This window comes from Schistocerca americana, chromosome 1 (genome assembly GCF_021461395.2).
Source record: "Schistocerca americana isolate TAMUIC-IGC-003095 chromosome 1, iqSchAmer2.1, whole genome shotgun sequence".
Taxonomy (NCBI): domain Eukaryota; kingdom Metazoa; phylum Arthropoda; class Insecta; order Orthoptera; family Acrididae; genus Schistocerca; species Schistocerca americana.
The window spans coordinates 1,122,984,656-1,123,005,352 of NC_060119.1; positions in this window are offsets into that span (position 1 = coordinate 1,122,984,656).

Here is a 20,697-nt window from a genome sequence, read left to right on the forward strand (position 1 = left end):
AAACTCCTCCAGCTGTGCGCAAGATTTCATACTTATTTGGCTACTAGTTACTGCCCGCTATCCATGTGGAGCACGTATTGGTCTCACCGCGGACTTCTAGTACTCAGACATTCACAACTGCTATCATCAAAGTGTACGGGCCTGAAGATGGCGTTGCCACAACATCGAAACTAGTAGCCAAATAAATAAGAAATCTTAAGTACAGCTGGAGGAGTTTCATTTTTAATAAAAATTATACCAGTTGATGTTCCACCATCATCCAATTTAAATATGGATGTACGTAGATTAAATATTGTTCCAGATGTTGGAACATTATGGAATAAGGGGAATATCTCACAATTGTTTCTGCTCTTACTTTAACAACAGTCAGTAAAAGGTCATTATTAACAGTGTTGAGAATGGCTGTGACGTGGGGTCTGAGAGGGGGAAAAGGCAAATGGGGGAGGGGGGGGGGAAGAGGAAGGGGTGCCCAGGGATCAATATTGAGGCTACTCCTGTTCCTTATTTATGTAAATGATATGCCCTCTAGTATTACAGGTAATTCTAAATGACATAAGTTCATGGCTTGTAGAAAATAAACTAACACTGAATTACAGTAAGACTCAGTTTTTACAGTTTCTAACACATAATTCAACAAAACCCGACGTTTTAAATTCATAATATTGGGATATGATTAGTGAAACTGAGCAGTTCAAATTTATAGGTGGCCAAATAGATAACCGTCGGGGAAAGCCCACGTTCAAGATCCTATTCGAAGACTTAATGCTGCCATTTTTAATATTCGAACGGTATATGAAGTAAGTGATTGTTCGACACGAAATTTAGTCCACTTTGGTTATGTTCATTCGCTTATGTCCTATGGTGTTATATTTTGGGGTAACTCTTCCCATTCTCAAAGGATATTTTTGGCTCAGAAACTGGCAGTTTGGGCAATAATTGGTGTAAGTTTGTGAACCTCTTGCAAGCCCTGTTCACTAGACTGGGTATTCTGACATTGGCCTCTCAATATGCATATTCTCTGCTGTCGTTTCTTGTTAACATTATCAGCTTATTCCCACGAATTAGCAGCTATCACTCAGTTAATACTAGGCAGACATTCTATCTGCACTTGGATCGCATTTCCTTAACTCTTGTGCAGAAAGGTGTGCAGTACACTGCTGCATCCATTATCAATAAGCTACCACAAGAATTCAAAAATCTTAGCAGTAATCCACGCGCTTTCAAATCGAAACTGAAGAGTTTTCTCATGGGTCACTCCTTCTATTCTGGTGAGGAGTTCCTTGAAAAATTCAGCTGATTCCTATGTTACATTATTGATTGCGTTTACTTAAAATTATGGTTTGAAGTTTTTGGGTTCATAAATACACTCCTGGAAATGGAAAAAAGAACACATTGACACCGGTGTGTCAGACCCACCATACTTGCTCCGGACACTGCGAGAGGGCTGTACAAGCAATGATCACACGCACGGCACAGCGGACACACCAGGAACCGCGGTGTTGGCCGTCGAATGGCACTAGCTGCGCAGCATTTGTGCACCGCCGCCGTCAGTGTCAGCCAGTTTGCCGTGGCATACGGAGCTCCATCGCAGTCTTTAACACTGGTAGCATGCCGCGACAGCGTGGACGTGAACCGTATGTGCAGTTGACGGACTTTGAGCGAGGGCGTATAGTGGGCATGCGGGAGGCCGGGTGGGCGTACCGCCGAATTGCTCAACACGTGGGGCGTGAGGTCTCCACAGTACATCGATGTTGTCGCCAGTGGTCGGCGGAAGGTGCACGTGCCCGTCGACCTGGGACCGGACCGCAGCGACGCACGGATGCACGCCAAAACCGTAGGATCCTACGCAGTGCCGTAGGGGACCGCACCGCCACTTCCCAGCAAATTAGGGACACTGTTGCTCCTGGGGTATCGGCGAGGACCATTCGCAACCGTCTCCATGAAGCTGGGCTACGGTCCCGCACACCGTTAGGCCGTCTTCCGCTCACGCCCCAACATCGTGCAGCCCGCCTCCAGTGGTGTCGCGACAGGCGTGAATGGAGGGACGAATGGAGACGTGTCGTCTTCAGCGATGAGAGTCGCTTCTGCCTTGGTGCCAATGATGGTCGTATGCGTGTTTGGCGCCGTGCAGGTGAGCGCCACAATCAGGACTGCATACGACCGAGGCACACAGGGCCAACACCCGGCATCATGGTGTGTGGAGCGATCTCCTACACTGGCCGTACACCACTGGTGATCGTCGAGGGGACACTGAATAGTGCACGGCACATCCAAACCGTCATCGAACCCATCGTTCTACCATTCCTAGACCGGCAAGGGAACTTGCTGTTCCAACAGGACAATGCACGTCCGCATGTATCCCGTGCCACCCAACGTGCTCTAGAAGGTGTAAGTCAACTACCCTGGCCAGCAAGATCTCCGGATCTGTCCCCCATTGAGCATGTTTGGGACTGGATGAAGCGTCGTCTCACGCGGTCTGCACGTCCAGCACGAACGCTGGTCCAACTGAGGCGCCAGGTGGAAATGGCATGGCAAGCCGTTCCACAGGACTACATCCAGCATCTCTACGATCGTCTCCATGGGAGAATAGCAGCCTGCATTGCTGCGAAAGGTGGATATACACTGTACTAGTGCCGACATTGTGCATGCTCTGTTGCCTGTGTCTGTGTGCCTGTGGTTCTGTCAGTGTGATCATGTGATGTATCTGACCCCAGGAATGTGTCAATAAAGTTTCCCCTTCCTGGGACAATGAATTCACGGTGTTCTTATTTCAATTTCCAGGAGTGTATTTGATTTCATCTATTATTATTTTTACGTTGTAATTTCATGTACTGACATGTTGCATGACCTTGGAGGTTTGCTCCTCAGTTTGCTGCTACCGAACTAGACGTGTAAATAAATAAATAAATATTAAACTTCTATTACATGGCTGGCTAGACACAAATGTCTGAAAAATGATCGGGGGAACAAAACTTTCCCCTACTGCATGGTGTTCACAAGGTCTCGATATCAATCAAAAAATCTTAACTTGAAACAATTAGAGACAGAAAATCATGGTTTCCTGTAGAACGTTTATCAGCTCTAAAACTGAGGAAATAAATCTCGGGTGAACAGCCTGGTGTGAATTTAAAAAGGACACAATATTTCGGCAATCGACCTTGTTGCCATCATCAAGTGTGCTGATGTACTGCCAAGGGACGGCAGGCGTGAGGTATACAGGTTGGTCCATTGATAGTGACCGGGCCAAGTATCTCACGAAATAAGTATGAAACGAAAAAAATACAAAGAACGAAACTCGTCTAGCTTGAAGGGGGAAACCAGATGGCGCTATGGTTTGCCCGCTAGATGGCGCTGCCATAGGTCAAACGGATATCAACTGCGTTTTTTTTAAAATAGGAACCTTCATTTTTCATTACTTATTCGTGTAGTACGTAAATAAATATGAATGTTTTGATTAGACAACTTTTTTCGCTTTGTGATAGATGGCGCTGTAACAGTCACAAACGTATAAGTACGTGGTATCACGCAACATTCCGCCAGTGTTCAGCCACATGTGAAACGTCAACCACAGCCTGCAACAAATGATGATGCCCCAGTAGGTGTTTTAGCTGCTGTCGCGGCTAATCCGCACATCAGTAGCAGACAAATTGCACGAGAATCGGGAATCTCAAAAACGTCGGTGTTTAGAATGCTACACGAACATCGATTGCACCCGTACCATGTTTCTATGCACCAGGAGTTCCATGGCGACGACCTTGAACGTCGTGTACAGTTCTGTCTCTGGGCACAAGAGAAATTAGGGTACGATGACAGATTTTTTACACGCGTTTTATTTTGTGACGAACCGTCATTCACCAACAGCGGTAACGTAAACCGGCATAATATGCACTATTGGGCAACGGAAAATCCACGATGGCTGCGACAAGTGGAACATCAGCGACCTTGGTGGGTTAATGTATGGTGCGGCATTATGGAAGGAGAGATAATTGGCCCCCATTTTATCGATGGCAATCTAAATGGTGCAATGTATGCTGATTTCCTACGTAATGTTCTTCCCATGTTACTACAAGATGTTTCACTGCATGACAGAATGACGATGTACTTCCAACATGATGGATGTCCGGCACATAGCTCGCGTGCGGTTGAAGCGGTATTGAATAGCATATTTCATGATAGGTGGATTGGTCGTCGAAGCACCATACCATGGCCCGCACGTTCATCGGATCTGACGTCCCCGGATTTCTTTCTGTGGGGAAAGTTGAAGAATATTTGCTATCGTGATCCATCGAAAATGCCTGACAACATGCGTCAGCGCATTGTCAATGCATGTGCGAACATTACAGAAGGCGAATTACTCGCTGTTGAGAGAAATGTCGTTACACGTATTACCAAATGCATTGAGGTTGACGGACATCATTTTGAGCATTTATTGCATTAATGTGGTATTTACAGGTAATCATGCTGTAACAGCATGCGCTCTCAGAAATGATAAGTTCACAAAGGTACATGTATCACACTGGAACAACCGAAATAAAATGTTCAAACGTACCTACGTTCTCTATTTTAATTTAAAAAACGTACCTATTACCAACTGTTCGTCTAAAATTGTGAGCCATATGTTTGTGACTATTACAGTGCCATCTATCACAAAGCGAAAAAAGTGGTCCAACTAAAACACTTATAGTTCTTAACGTACTACACGAATATGTAATAAAAATGGGGGTTCCTATTTAAAGAAACGCAGTTGATATCCGTTTGACCTATGGCGCCATCTAGTGGGCCAATCATAGCGCCATCTGGTTTCCCCCTTCTAGCTAGACAAGTTTCGTTCTTTGTACTTTTATCGTTTGACGCTTACTTCGTGAGATATTTGGCTCGGTCACGATCAATGGACCACCCTGTAAACCAGATTCCCCTCCCCCCTCCCTCGGGCGCTCCCTCCGCCGTCCGCGCCGCGGGCGCTCTCTCCGGGGACAAATCCAGTTGCGTAGTGCTTTATTCAGGAATAAAACACTGCGCACCTAGGGACCGATAGTTAGGGACTTCGCGAGCCAGTGCCCCTCCGCATGGGACAAGCCCGCGCTCGTAGAGGCCAAGGCTAGCTTTCCTTCTTCTACGCCCAAACTTCGACCCTTCCATTGGCGTTATGGCTGATGCACGAAACGCACCTCGCTCGCCCGAGACTACGGAGAAGAAGCAAGAACTCAACGCCACGAGACACGCTGACCTGCATCAGACAGGCATTCCAACGTTCAACAGTGCCACGCCGGGTCCAAATGAAAGCCTAAAGCTTCTCAATGGCTTAATGCCAACTACTACCAGGTGTTCCACGCCAACAGAAGAACCTCCTGGGCCTGCTAAGAGAGAAAACACGGATGAGACAACCCCGAACTCGTCAGCTAACGAAAATCGACACAAGAAGTCCCGCCCCATTCCAGATCAGGAGTGCTTCATCTCAGCCACTCGGACGGTTCCTGCCCGCAAGATCACGAGCGCCGCTCTGATACCAACAAATAACTCTTTGGCTGCTATGGACGCCGACCCAACCGACCAAGGCGACATCTCGGCCACCACGGCCCACATTACTACAAAGTCACATAAACCTCCCCCATCATCATAGAATTCAAGGAGCCGTACAAAATCCACCTGCAAACTATGAAGGGCCTTCTCGGTAGCCCTTCCCACTTCAGAACAGCCGGTAAAGATCTTTACAAGCTTGAAACAAGAACTACCGCGGATTTCATGAAAGTCGCAGAGGAAATCTCGAAAAGGTAATGGGGCTTTTACTCCTATTTGCCTGACAAACCCATCAAAAAAGTCAACAGACGGTTCCCCTTGTAACCTCCCCCTCACTTATCTACCTTAATGACAGTGAAAAATTAAACTGCGTGCACCTAATGGAAATTTGGGAAAAGCAATCGTTACCGAAGTTAATTTGTCGGTAGAGATGGAGAAAAGGGTTACATCTAAATGAAAGGAAGAATGCAAATGAAATTGGTGGAAATTAATTTTGAAAAGGGGTAAAGTTAATAAAGAAAGTAAATGTGCGGTCGTTACGTTAACAATTAACTGGAGTTAATTAGATATTTGAGCCCGCAGCTCGTGGTCGTGGGTTAGCGTTCTCGCTTCCCGCGCTCGGTTTCCCGGGTCCGATTCCCGGCAGTGTCAGGGATTTTCTCTGCCTCGTGATGACTGGGTCTTGTGTGATGTCCTTAGGTTAGTTAGGTTTAAGTAGTTCTAAGATCTAGGAGACTGATGACCATAGATGTTAAGTCCCATAGTGCTCAGAGCCATTTGAACAATTTTTTTTTTTTTTTTTAGATATTTGAGATTTGGGGAAAATTACGGTCGCCAGTCCCATGGACAACTACTATAATAACTGAAAATCAAAGATTAATGCACATATATTTAGCACTAAAAGCGTGGCAACTTTAGGTTGACAAGTTTTGGTGAAAACTGAATGTTTGTCAAAGTAATAAATTCCGCTACACTCTGACTTAATTTAGCAAAAGAGTTAATAAAACCGGAAAATTGGAAGTTAATTTCACTAAATTAATACTAATAGTGAACTTTGTTTCTGAAGCACTACGAAATTCAATACAATAGGGTTAGTCTTGGGCTACCTCAACAATCATTTCAAAAGCTACTTGAATCTACGCAATTTAGAAATAAGAGATTTAACTTTGAACTCGAATTAAATTATTCTGAACAATTAACAATAGTAAAATTTAGTACGTACCAAGTTGAGCTGCAGTCACAGGTAAGCTAAAATATGGTAACAAAACTCGCACTCTTAATTTGTGCTTGTGTAATCTAAATATTGTAGCCAGCTATGAATACTTTAACTGAACTTTGAAATTAAAGCAGTGAAATCGAATGATATTACTTTAATGCTGGCATTTGAATTCCAGAAAAGGAAGGGACCCTGCTTGGTAATGCAATTGGGACAATGAGCAACAAAGGTTCATGCTACGTTGCTGTAATTTGGTGACACAAATTCACCAGTTTGAAAAGCTGAGGTCTGCCATACAGTTCTAAAACTTTACATGCTCTTAGTCTTCCTTGATGGTTGATTGAAGGTTTGCAGTCGTCTATCGGGGAGGTGGCGACAGACACTCATTGTCGGCTGCCGCTGTTGCAGAAGCTGGATGTTGGCGCGCCTCCTTCTCGACACGGTCACCAGGCGAAACGGGCTCTTGATGTGCGCCAGCTAATGCTTCCCGTCCACGACACCGTGTCAGAAACTATCATGTCAAATCGAGCGCAATTACATGCTGCCAAATCCCGAAAGCGTGGCAACTCGCGGGAGCGTCACACAACACACCTGCTTCACTGCCCTACTCCCGCCAGACTCCCCTCTGCCAGCGCTCCACGCGGCCGAGTTCACACTACCAAAGATCCTAAACACTCTCGTTCTCCACATGACCTATCGATGTAATCGTTCGATAGCATAGTCTTCCCTAGGCTGGGCCCAGCGTAAAAATTACAAGTAGTATTTACAAAACAAACCAATTATACATCGACATAAATGCATATATATATATATATATATATATATATATATATATATATATATATATATATATATATACAAATAGTAAAACAATTACAATATATAAAGACACAGAAATGTCATATCTTCAGGTACCAAAATAAAGAAAAAACTCATAGTGCAATAGATGAGAATAGGAGGATTTGCATTTCTGGCGTTACACCCTTCAGTTTCTCGTGCGACGATCTGAGGGAAGAACTCGAAGCCATTGGATTGTCCCCAGGTCAATCTCCAGAGTACAATCGCCTAAAACACACAGATACCCCCCTCCTTGTGGTAGTGCTTACCAATACAACAGACAATCGAAAATTGCTGACACTGAAGACCATAGCCAACAGGGGCGTCACAATTGAGGAACCTCGGGGCAAACCAGGCCCCACCATCTGTTATCGATGCCAAGGCATCGGCCATGTGGCCAGACACTGTGCAATGCCCATTAAGTGCGTGAAGTGCGGCGAAGAACATACCTCCAAAGAATTCCCCAAGGGTAAAGACACCCCCCCCCCCCTACATGTGTCCCATGCAACACTCCCTCCGACCATTGCTGCGCCCCAACAGCACACAATCAGTGCTGGATCGCCAACAACTCAGGCACAACACAACACGCCCAACAGTCCCCCTCCCCCCCCCCCCCCAGGAGTTCAACTTGATCTCAGTTATGCAAGCCCACCAGGCTATCATGGCCACCATTCCGCAGCATATTTCTGCTGCAGTTCAAGTTGCCTTAGAGGCCATTCCAATGCGAACCTCCCCCACTCAATATGGCAGCTAGATTTGGACTAACTGTGTGCCCCTGGAACACCAATGGAATGCGCACTCAAGTAGACGAGTTTCGCCAATTCCTTCAAGACGAAAGAATCGACGTGTGCCTTGTCACCGAGACACACCTGATATCCACGTCGAGTCGCCAACTGCAGTTGTTTCCGGACGGACCGGCCGACTGCAGTTGGAGGAACAGCAGTGTATCATCAACTGCCACTCCCAGCACTAGGCACAGTATAAGCCACATTGGATGCATTCCAAACATCAAGAGCAAGATGAAGAGGCCGCATACAATTCATCGCATCATACAGACACCCTCACCCCCCCCCCCCCCCCTGTGCCCATCTAGAAGAAGCATACTTCGAGGCGTTACTAAAACAAGAGGGAAACCTTTTGGTTGCCGGCGGCTTTAACGCAAAAATCACGAACTGGAATAGCCGCATCACGAACATCAGTGGACGCCGTTTCCTACAAGTCGCAGAAGGAAACCATGTCATCATTGGGGGACCATACGATCCCACATGCTTTCCAAACAGAGGCCAGAGTGATGTACGGGATACAGCCATCATTAAGGGATTCTCCAACGGTGTTACTGCCACCGCCAGAAGGGCCATTACTTCAGATCATGAACTGGTCATTTTTTATTTCGACCTTGTCGGCATCAATAAACCGCCAAGACACCACCTCGATATCCGAGGAATCAGCTGGGAAACATACTGCCAACTGCTCGAAAGAGACCTACCGGGCACACCAGACCCAAAGACAGCAGGAGCAGAAGCCACTCTGTTATACATAACATCCAAAGCACTAGACTCTGCAACAGAAGCCACGCCACTGAGACGACCTACACGACCAAAACTTCACCAACCGCCTCCACTCATCACATCAGCATCAGAGGAAAAAACCGCGCATGCAGAGAATAGCGGGAAACGCGCAATCCAGGCACAAAGCGCCGAGTAAACCGACTGCAACGAGAAATAAGGGCAACAGTAGAAAAATACAAAAACCAAGTTTGTGCAGATAAGATCTCGCTGCTACAGCTACAAGACCAATCAGTCTGGAAGATGATGAAGTCTCTACTAAGGAAGGGATAGAAGTTACCCCCACTACACGTGGGCAACAATATTGTCAACGAACCAGACGCCAAAGCTAATGCCCTGGCAGATGCATTCGCAAAAAATTTCTCGCCGATGGACGACCTCTCCGACACAGCCCACATTGGCCTAGTTAACGAGCGCCTTCCAAGATTCCTCGCTAGCCGAGCTGAAGACGACCACATCAAACCGATTTCCACAGCAAGAAGTAACAAAACAGCTCGAAGAACTAAATGGAAAAAAGGAGGAGGACCAGACCTCCAAACAAATAAGATGCTGAAGCAACTACCACCCACGCAGCGCCACTAATACCGGCGGCTTTCAACAATATCTTAGCAACAGGCGACTTCCCGCTCACATGGAAACATGCTGAGGTCGTCGCCATACAAAAGACAGGAAAGGATCCTCGATCGCCAGCAAGCTACAGACCAATCAGTCTCTTACCTGCTATATCGAAACTCTTTGAACGTCTGTATATAAAGAGAGTTCAGCAGCATGTGGAAGCAGAGCACCTGATACCAGACGTCCAGTTCGGCTTTCGCCGAGGCCACTCCATCACCCAGCAGGTACTACACCTAGCTGAGGAAGCATTCGGCGCTATGGAAAGGAAGGAATTCTTCGGGGCTGTATTTCTGGACGTCTCACGCGCCTTTGATTGCGTGTGGCACGAGGGCCTTCTGTATAAACTTCTAGATAAGGGGTCACCGTTTCACACGCGACACTCCTGAAAAGCTATCTCGAAAACCGGACATTTCATGTCCGCACTCAAGATGGTACATCGTCCACCAGACTCATCAAAGCAGGAGTACCTCAGGGCAGCGTATTGGTACCACTGTTATACACATTGTACACATCTGACCTACCATCAACGGCCAGAACACACCTGTCTCTATATGCCGATGACACGGCCATCTACTCCCGAAGTATGAATGCTGCACACCTCCAGGCAAGATTGCAACAAGCGTGTAATACCCTGAGCGAATGGGTGACGAAATGGCGACTGTCCTTCAATGCCACGAAGACGCAGGCAACAGCTACTTGCAGAAGGCCTTTTCCACCTACCATCCAGCCAAACGAGATATGGGGCACTCCAGTCCCGTGGTCAAAAACAGTGAAATACCTGGGTGTGACCTTCTACAGGCGTCTGACATTGCGCCCTCATACAGAAAACATACGAGAGAAAGCCAGGAGAAGAATGGTAGGCCTTACCCACTACTAAATCCATCATCAACACTACCGTCAAGACTGGTGGTGATATTGTACCTCACATTGGTGCGGCCAATCGTAAATTCTGCCGCTGTTGTGTGGGGTAATGCTGCTCCAACCCACATACAACGACTACAGAGAATTCAAAGCCGAGCTCTGAAAAGGGCACTCCACCTGCCACACCGGTTCCCAGCGAACGAGCTTGACCAGTTCGCAGGGATGCCCTACCTGAGGGACCGATTCAGATCTACTGCCAAAGACTTCTACGAAAGAACACAAAGCTCATAAAACAACCTTGTACGAGAACTTGGTCACAGGGTCTACTACCAGGCCGCCACCAGGTGGCCAGACGACCTGCGAGAACAACAAGACCATACACCCCGTGTGTGTGAATGTGTTTACCATAAGATGTATAAATGTGTGCAATGTATATATCGTGTGAACATGTGAGCGAATGAAAAAAAAGAAAAAAAGAAACATCCAGTTAGTGCCTTGAAATCATTGTAATGCAGGAAAAAATAAGCCCACCAAAAAGCCAATGTTTTATTTCCAATATATTTTATTATTGAAGGCGTAGCCGCAAGGCTTGTACTTCTATCTTTCAGACTGGGCAACCCAAGATGCCTCAACAGCTTTTGCAGCAGCGAGTCCCTCGGCAGTGGCAGCAGAGACCGTCCGGAGAGCTCAGAGATGGGGCACCGTGCTGAACGCGACGCTAAAGAGAAGGGTGTGGCGGATCGCCGATCGGTAGAGCTTGCTCTGTCGACGGCCCCACTCGGCCCCTCAACGAGATGGACCGACTGAGTGACCCGGAAGTCGAAGTGGCTGATTTTCTAGGACTAGAAGACGAGCGCAGAGTGGCGGATCGCGCCCATCGGAGCTTGCTCCGTCGGCGGTCCCATCCGACCCTCTGCTTACGACCGACCGGCCAGTGAAGAACCAGGGGGAGGAAGGAAGGGAGAAAGACGCCGTTATGCAGTCAATGCCTTGGCAGAGGCTGCAAGCAGCGGGGGAGGTCGCCGCCCGGTTATACCAGCGGATACGGCCTGTCCGCTACCTATGGCGTCTCACTCCGGGAAGACGACGGATGACGAACACGGAAAAGTACGAGACAACGCTGATGCATCGGGTAGCTGTTATACGACTTCGACCTCGGCCGAGGAAGCTAGTAGCGGGGGGAGTCGCCGGCCGCGGAATAATACATTATCGGCGGTCACTCCCTGTCCGCAACCTACAGCAACCCCAATCCCAGAAAGGAAACCAGGAGAAACAGAAGCGCATCGTACTATCGCAGGAAGCATGCCCTCCTACGCAGTAACGCGCGCCCACGACGTGGGCGGACCAAAGAACGCCACCGGCAAGATCAAGACACCCGAAAGGGTAACATCACCCACTGAAGACCCAGTCTCCTGGCCTGAAGTCGTGTCACGAAAGCAGATAAAAGACGTCTTTGTGGACACCGTTCAACGGACGGCCCAATTCATGCTGAGGAACGACGGAAGCGGAGCTGAAGACGCGGACGATGTAGAGGTGGAGGGAAGTCGCACTAGGAAGAGCCCGGCGGAAACGAGTCCGGGAAGCTACCGGAAACGTGCGACTTCCGCCGTTCCCACCATCGCACCGACGCTGCAAACACGAAGAAAGGCGTCGTCGAAACGCTGCTAAGCCCCTAAGACGCTCACTGACGCGGATCGGTTTCAAATACCCAAACGCAAGAAGATTAGAAGAGCTGTACAGATGGCCTCTGCTGGAGGCATGGTCATGAAAAACAGGTTTGCTGAGCTGGAAGGAAAGGGGGAGGAGACAACAGACAAGCAGCAGAGAAGCAAGGGGGGGGGGGGGGGGGGGGGGGGGGGGTGCCGCCACCATCCAACATGGTGAAATACCCCGGCTTCTTTAAAGAAGTGGAACAGGGGATCCCCACAGTCGTCAAGAACAACTTTACTTTAAAGACAGCAAGTCACGACATGTACAGAATCGTGAAGCGAACCGCGGAAGACTACAAAAGCGTTACAGACCTCATTGACAGCCGTGGTGCAAACTGGTTTACGTACTCGTCGGAACCTACAAAGACGCTCAAAGTATTCTTCCGCTACCTGTCCTTCATTATGGACCCCCAGTACCTCAAGGAGCTTCTTGAGACCAAGGGGTACACCATAAGGACAGTATCCTGGATGAAGTCGCCGAAAGACAACGCAAACACACTGCTCTGCCAGGTCATACATCTATATCTACATCTACATCCATGCTCCGCAAGCCACCTGACGGTGTGTGGCGGAGGGTACCTTGAGTACCTCTATCGGTTCTCCCTTCTATTCCAGTCTCGTATTGTTCGTGGAAAGAAAGATTATTGGTATGCCTCTGTGTTGGCTCTAATGTCTCTGATTTTATCCTCATGGTCTCTTCGCGAGATATACGTAGGAGCAATATACTGCTTGACTCCTCCGTGAGGTATGTTCTCGAAACTTTAACAAAAGCCCGTACAGAGCTACTGAGCGTCTCTTCTGCAGAGTCTTCCACTGGAGTTTATCTATCATCTCCGTAACGCTTTCGTGATTACTAAATGATGCTGTAACGAAGCGCGCTGCTCTCTGTTGGATCTTCTTTATCTTTTCTGTCAACTCTATCTGGTACGGATCCCACACCGGTGAGCAATATTCAAGCAGTGGGCGAACAAGTGTACTGTAACCTACTTCCTTTGTTTTCGGATTGCATTTCCTTAGGATTCCTCGAATGAATTTGAGTCTGGCATCTGCTTTACCGACGATCAACTTTATATGATCATTCCATTTTAAATCACTCCTGCTGCCTACTCCCAGATATTTTATGAAATTAACTGCTTCCAGTTGCTGACCTGCTATATTGTAGCAAAATGATAAGGGATCTTTCTTTCTATGTATTCGCAGCGCATTACAATTGAGATTCAATTGCCATTCCCTGCACCATGAGTCTTTTCGCTGCAGATCCTCCTGCATTTCAGTACAATTTTCCATTGTTACAACCTCTCGATATACCACAGCATCATCCGCAAAAAGCATCAGTGAACTTCCGATGTTATCCACAAGGTCATTTATGTATACTGTGAATAGCAACGGTCCTACGACACTCCCCTGCAGCACACCTGAAATCACTCTTACTTCAGAAGACTTCTCTCCATTGAGAATGACAGGTTGTGTTTTGTTATCTAGGAACTCCTCAATCCAATCACACAATTGGTCTGATAGTCCATATGCTCTTACTTTGTTCATTAAACGGCAGTGGGGAACTGTATCGAACGTCTTGCTGAAGTCAAGAAACACGCCATCTACCTGGGAACCCGTGTCTATGGCCCTCTGAGTGGATGACACACCGGAGCAGAGGAGCATCTTTCAAGAAACGAGAGTGGGAAGTGTCAGCGGGGTCACAGTTGGAAAACTGATGAGGCGGAGAGGCCCGCTTGAATACTTCAACTGCCAGGGAATTGACCACCTGGCAAAATACTGCAAAACGTCCCCACGCTGCCTAAAGTGTGCTGGGGAGAACCCGAGCCGGGAATGTCCGTTTCCAAATGAGAAGACACACACGTGCTGCAACTGCAATGAAGAGCACGTCGCCAGCTTCCGTGGCTGCAGAGCCTTCAAAAAAGCAGCTGCAAAAGGGCGGCAGGCACCAGCGAGAAGAGTTCAGCATCTGCAGCATCAGTAGCGACCGCGGCAGTGACCGCATGAGAAACCCTGCAAGAGCAGCACAGCAACACGCCTAGCAGGCGCGGCAGGGGGAGCGGTCTAGCCGCGCAGCTGTAGGCGTTCCGCGACCGCCACGAGAGGAGCACGAGCCGCCGGGCAGAGCCGGCCGGATACGTGGGCGCGGTGGAGGGAGGCCGCCACAGCGGGACTCACCATCACCTACGCCCGCCACACCACCTCCGAGGCCGCAGAACTACGGGAGATGCTGCGGGAGTTTCAACACCTGCTACTCCAACTACCGCAGATGATCGTGTCTGTACTGATTGCGGCCAACCAGGCCAACACCACAAGAGAAGCCATCAACACCAATGATGCCTAATCACATCATATATCTCACCGTCTCCGTATGGAACGCAAACAGCATAAGGCAGCAAGAGGACGTGGATGTGTGCCTCGTGTGTGAGACATGATTAAAGCTCGGCGTAAACGCGACGGCACCTAAGTATAGGTGCTATCGTGACGGCAGACCAACAGCAGGCGGAGGAACTGCGGCCTACGTAAGAAGAACGCTGCGACACCACCAAATCCAGCTACCAGAGCTGACGCAACTAGAAGCAACAGGCGTCGCAATCAGCACTTCAGTGGGTCAAGTGACCTTCATCCCCGCAAACCGGAAGCCTAGAGAACTCCTACAACAGGACTCCGAGACGCTGTTGTCAATGCACGGCAAAATCTTTATCGGTGGGGAATTCAACACCAAGCACCGGGAGTGGAACTCCAGGGTCACCACAACCAGCGGTAGGAGGCTTCTTAAGGTGGCCACAGATAATGCCACAATAGTGCTGATGCCGCCCGGTTGTCCTGGACATCGCGATCATCAAAGGGGTGACCCACGACGCAGTCGCAACGACACATGTGGCCTTCTCCTCAGATCGCCTGCCACTGATCTTCGATCTGAGCACAGACGGGGCCGCACCACCTGTAGGACGCAAGACCTACTTCCACACCGACTGGAAACACTTCCGGGAGCACCTGTGAGAGACGCTCGCCACGGTGCGGGATCCTGAAGTTGATGATGTGGACGCCACACTTGCAGCGTTCACGCATCTCGCGATCAGCGCGGCTGATGCTGCAACGCGGCACAGACGTCAGAAGCTGCATGAGTTCTCCCGCCAGCTACCACCGGACATCCTGCAGATGATCCGGGAGAAGAACCAGCTGGTCCGAGAGAGGTACGTTACCCGCCAAGCGGCGACGAGAAACCGGATCAACCGAATGCGTTGCACCATACAGTACGCGGTCGCGGAGCACAGGGACTGGGCTGGGAGAATAGCGACCCTGAACATCGCAGACAGCACTGCTTGGCAAGCAACCAAGCAGTTCCTTGGCAGGAGGCAATGAGTCCCGCCACTACACCTCAGACAGCATGCAGTGGCCGAGCCTGGCGCCAGAGCTGGGGTACTGGCCGATATCTTCGCGGCCAACTAGTTGAAGAAGAAGTAGATAACGACCATATCCGAATTGTCGAAGATAGGCTCCGTGTATACCTCGCGGCAGAAGACCCTGAGGACTTTATCGAACCCACAACGGAAGAAGAGGTTCAACGGCAGCTACTGCACCTCGACTCGCGCAAAGCGGTTGCACGTCGGCGGCGCAATCCTGAAGGAATTCCCCCCAGAGGCTGTGAAACTACTCACGAAGATGTTCAACGCCATTCTTAGGACCGGCCACTACTCCTCCGCCTGGAAACGTGGAAGTCGTGGCGATCCCTAAGGCTGGCAAAGACAACTGGCTGGCGCAAAATTACCGGCCCCTCAGCCTGCTACCTACAGTCTCAGTGTGTGAGCGAATCTATGTCAGGAGACTGCACCATCACGTCGGAGAAGAAGGCCTGCTTCCCGACGAGCAGTTCGGCTTCAGGAGGGGGAACGGGACAACACACAAACTGCTGCGAGTAGTGGAGCAGGCGATGGGGGCGCTGGAGAAGAGGGAGTACCTTGGGGCAGTACTTCTAGACGTCTCCCGCGCCTTCCACAGAGTATGGCACGACGGACTAGTCTACAAGTTACTAGTACAGGGAGTTCCGGTGTCACACGCCCGCCTGATCCACTGCTATCTGGTGGGACGTACCTTGCATTTGAAGATAGAAGACGGGACCTCAACAGCACGAGAAATAGCCGCCGGAGTCCCACAGGGCTCAGTATTGGGGCCCCTCTTGTATACCCTATTCACGGCGGACATACTGCGACCGCAACGGGTGCAGACAGGGCTGTATGCCGATGATACAGCCCTGTACAACAAGAGCATCAACCCACATCTGATGCGAGGAAGACTACAAATAGCCTGCAACGAGCTAGGAGCTTTGGCCACCAAGTGGCGGCTCCATTTCAATGCAGCAAAGAGGCAGGCTGTGATCTTCACGAGGAAACTTATACCTGAAGCTCTGCCACCAATCCACATCATGGGAGGCCCCATCCCATGGTCGAACACCGGCTGCTACCTGGTTGTCACACTGGATCAGCACCTTAAGTGGAAGAAGCACATCACCGAAAATACGGGGTAAGGCGCCTCCTCTACCCCTTCCTCAATCCCACGACCACATAGTCTCCACACTGCTGAAAGAGGCTGTACCTGGCACTTATCAGGCCCATGCTGGAATACACTGGCGTGGTGTGGGGGAATGCCGCTGAGACTCATATTAGCAGACTCCAGAAAATCCAGGACAGGTGCCTGGGACGGGCACCACATCTTCCGCGTGACTTCAGCATGGCCGAACCGTATCGGCTAACGGGCGTGCCGATGCTGAAGGACCGCTTCAAGCAGTCGGCGAGACTCTTCTATGCCGACACGAGGAGATTTACAAATTCTCTCAACAGGAATCTGGGAAACCAGATTCACTTGCGAGAGACAACGAGATGGCTGGACTTGCTATGAGAGTAGCAATGTTGCTCAGGCAGCAAGAGGAAGGAAAAGGAAGAGTGTCAAACCGGGAGAAATAAACCAAGAAAGGATTAACTGAAAATCAAGCAGAGGAAGAAGCAGGAAAAGCAGCTAGACCTGCTAACCCTTAAACCTAACGAAGCTGCAACTTCGAGATGACACAAAGCAAGCCTTTGCAGTACATCAGCACACCTGGTGATGGCAACAAGGTCGATTGCCGAAATATTGTGTCCTTTGTACACTCACACTAGGCTGTTCCTCCGACATTTTTTTCATCATGAAATACCCCTGGAGAAATTGAAGAATCACAGCTCTAAAACTTGTTTTCCATTGTCCATTGTTGCAGATTTTTACCTGGAGTGCATCACAAAGGTGAAAGGCTAGGAGTAGGTGCTGTGGGTCATCTGTTGTGCAGAATCCAAACCTGTGACAACGCTACTGCAGAATTCTCGACGCCAAAATGGAAAGACACTGCCGGCAAAAACAAGTATAGTGTGGTGGTTCAAAAACTAAAAACAGAGGCAGTGTCAAAGATCTTCCTCAGAGTGGCTCTTCACCTGTGTCTGAAGCACGTATTGATAGAGGGCGTGATGCATTTCAACCCAGTGTTAAACTATCGTGTACAATTTTACTCACTACGTTCAACAGCTTTGTTATAAGTGTACTTGCTTCTTCACTTATATTTGGTGACAACAGCGATGTTAATTGTTAGCATTGTTTAGCTAAATTACGAAAAACTATTCTACCTTACGAAAGACTATAGTACCTTATTTTTTATACTCTAGAAAAGTGATGTAAGCTGTATATTTTCACTGGATGTGTAATAATTTATACACTGAAGCTCCAAAGAAACTGGTATAGGTAGGAGTATTCAAATACGGAGGTATGTAAATAGGCAGAATACGGCGCTGCGGTCGGCAACGCCTATGTAAGACAACTCGCGCAGTTGTTAGATCGGTTACTGCTGCTACAATGGCGAGTTACGAAGATTTGAGTGAGTTTGAACGCTGTGTCGTCGGTGCAACAGCGACGGAACACAGTATCTGCGAGGTAGCGATGAAGCCGGGATTTTCTTGTACGACCATTTCATGAGTGTACCGTGAATATCAGGAATCCGATATAACATCAAATCTCCGACATCGCTGCGGACGGAAAAAATCCTGGAAAAACGGGAATAACGACGACTGAAGAACATCGTTCGACGTGACAGAAATACAACCCTTCCGTAAATTGCTGCAGATATGAATGCTGCGCCATCAAAAAGTGTCAGAGTGCGAACCATTCAACGAAACATCATCGATATGGGCTCGTGTACCGTTGATAACTGCACGACCCAAAGCTTTACGCCTCGCCTGGGCCCATCAACACCGACACTGGACTGTTGATGATTGGAAAGATGTTGCCTTGTCTTACGAGTCTCGTTTCAAATAGGGCCATGTACAGGTATGTAGACAACCTCATGAATCCATGGACCCTGCATGTCAGCTGGGGTCTGTTCAAGCTCGTAGAGGCTCTGGAATGGCGTGTGGTGTGTGCGTCTCATCACCTTCATCTATTCATGTCCATTGTGCATTCAGACGGACCTGGGCAATTCCAGCAGTACAATGCGACACTCTACACGGCCAGAATTGTTACACAGTTGTTCTAGGAACTCTCTTCTGAGTTTAAACACTTCTGCTAGCCACCAAACTCCCCAGACATTAACATTATTGAGCATACCTGGGATGTCTTGTAACGAGCTGTTCAAAAGATATCTCCACCCCTTCGTACTCTTACGGATTTCTGGACAGCCCTGCAGGATTCATGGTGTGAATTCGCTCCAGCACTACTTCAGGCATTAGTCGAGTCCATGCCACGTCCTGCTGATGCACTTCTGCTTGCTCGCGGGGGTCCTATACGATATTAGGCGGGTGGACCAGTTCCTTTGGCTCTTCAGTGTATATATGCACTAAAGATTTTTCAAACTGTAGTTTCCCAAAGTCGATATGTTACGCCACAGAGGTTCTGAATATAAACAATGTGATCGTTGAGTGGCAGTAGCATTATCATTGCTGTAATCATTCTAAGAGAAGCTAGTGAATGAGACTGGTATTGGCTATGCGACCACAGTATAACAGTAGCGACACTGCGTCTCGTTTTTCTTACCCCCAGCGATAGCAGTGCCACAAGAGGCCAGAAAGCCACAGTTCTGAATACGATATCGGATGAGAGCGAATACTAACGTTCATACTAATTTGTAACGTAGTTTTTACAAGAGGGAGTGATAGAAGCGCCATAAAAATAGACAGTAACTAAAACGTTACGCCACATTTGTGATTATTTAGTTTCTTAAGGACCCTGGGAGAAACAAAACTATGTATTACACGACGGTTTATTTACGATTCTCTTGTAACGCACAGACATTTTCCTTTAATAACAAAAAATTTCTAATAAACACCAGAAAACCTTACCCCTTACAGAGGGGCATCATATATCTGTCCAACAAGACACGGTGTTGTTGGCTACTATTTCACCCAAATCAGAGAATTCGGAACGGAGAGAATCTACATGAAATGCATTACCTATATTATTTAACGTATAAAATAAGCTACCGCAAACGTAGCTTAAGGAACATCCACAGAGACGTGATAATAAATGGTCAAAAGCTACAGAACTGTACCAAATCCAGGAGAAAACAATTCCACTATTTTTGCTAAATCTGAGCCACAAATGGCAAGAATCTTCAACATATTCGTTTTTTAAGCAAAAGTAATTATATTTGCAAAAATTTTCGTGTATAACAAAGTCGTATGAAGTGTATGAAAGAGGGAATCATTGGACTATGTTAAAATTTTTGTAGTGTCAACGAAAGTGGGTATGATAATAACCGACAACTACAGAAATGTATGCCACTCATGCATGAAATGTGTTTATATTCTCTTGCTTTAAGCGCAATAAGCTACAAACGCAGGCATTTTCGAAAGTATTTTTTCATGAATGAGTTGCATCTTATACCACTGAATCAGTATGATTCCGCTGCTTGTACATGTATTTCACGGTAATTCAAATCTCTTGGTAACTTACTAACGCATGGAAAGCAACTACTCCGTTAATTAAGCAGAAAATATTTAAAAACAAATATCCTTACGACGCTTGTGACTGTAATTTCTGACCGCTTGGGGCGCTAGTGCCGCTCCAGCTGTCAAACGGTAACACAAAAAAAGGATTAATTTTGAAATGTCATTTGGAAAAGATTCATTTCAGAAATGCTGAGTAGCAGGTACAATTGTTGCTATACTGATGCTTGCACATAATTATGATGTGCATGAATTACAGAAACTTCTAGTAGAATTTTTCTACAGGGTGAAAAGTATTTAAACCAACAAACTCTGGGAGGTTGTAGGGGCATCAAAACAAATACTTTTGCCTTATGTCATTTTTTTTCCTATGAGGAGTATTTAAACCGGTATAAGAAGATTTCTCTGGTCGCACATTAATT